We start from the raw sequence: 786 nt of genomic DNA, 5'->3' as shown, positions 1-786 counted from the left end.
CCTGCCGATGCAAGGGACATGGGTTCGTGCCCCGGTCTGGGAAGATCCCATATGCGGCGGAGCGATTAAGCCTGTGAGCCATGGCCGCTGGGCCTGCGCGTCCGGAGCCTTTGCTCCGCAACGGGAGAGGACACAACAGTGAGAAGCCCGTGTACCGTTAACCAAAACAAAAAAAAGCAGCAAGGGAAAAACAACAAATAACACACAAGGGAATCCCCATAAGGTTAACAGTCATGGAACATTCTCCAGGATAGATCATATCTTGGGTCACAAATCAAGCCTTGGTAAATTTAAGAAAACTGAAATTGTGTCAAGTATCTTTTCCGACCACAACACTGTAAGACTAGATTTCAATTACAGGTAAAGATCTATAAAAAATACAAACAAACAAACAAATCCTACCTTAAGAAACAGGATACATCTCGAATAAACAACCTAACCTTGCACCTAAAGCAGTTAGAGAAAGAAGAACAAAAAAACCCTGAATTTAGCAGAACGAAAGAAATCATAAAGATCAGATCAGAAGTAAGTGAAAAAGAAATGAAGGAAACAATAGCAAAGATCAATAAAACTAAAAGCTGGTTCTTTGAGAAGATAAACAAAATTGATAAACCATTAGCCAGACTCATCAAGAAAAAAAGGGAGAAGAATAGAATTCTTCTATTCTATATAATAGAATAGAATAGAAATCAAATCAATAGAATTAGAAATGAAAAAGAAGAAGTAACAACTGACACTGCAGAAATACAAAAGATCATGAGAGATAACTACAAGCAACTCTATGCC

This window comes from Neophocaena asiaeorientalis, unplaced genomic scaffold, assembly GCF_003031525.2.
Source record: "Neophocaena asiaeorientalis asiaeorientalis breed wild unplaced genomic scaffold, Neophocaena_asiaeorientalis_V1.1 scaffold258, whole genome shotgun sequence".
NCBI classification, from domain to species: Eukaryota; Metazoa; Chordata; class Mammalia; order Artiodactyla; family Phocoenidae; genus Neophocaena; species Neophocaena asiaeorientalis.
The sequence above is the reverse complement of the archived record's forward strand: the minus strand, read 5'-3'. Positions refer to the sequence as shown.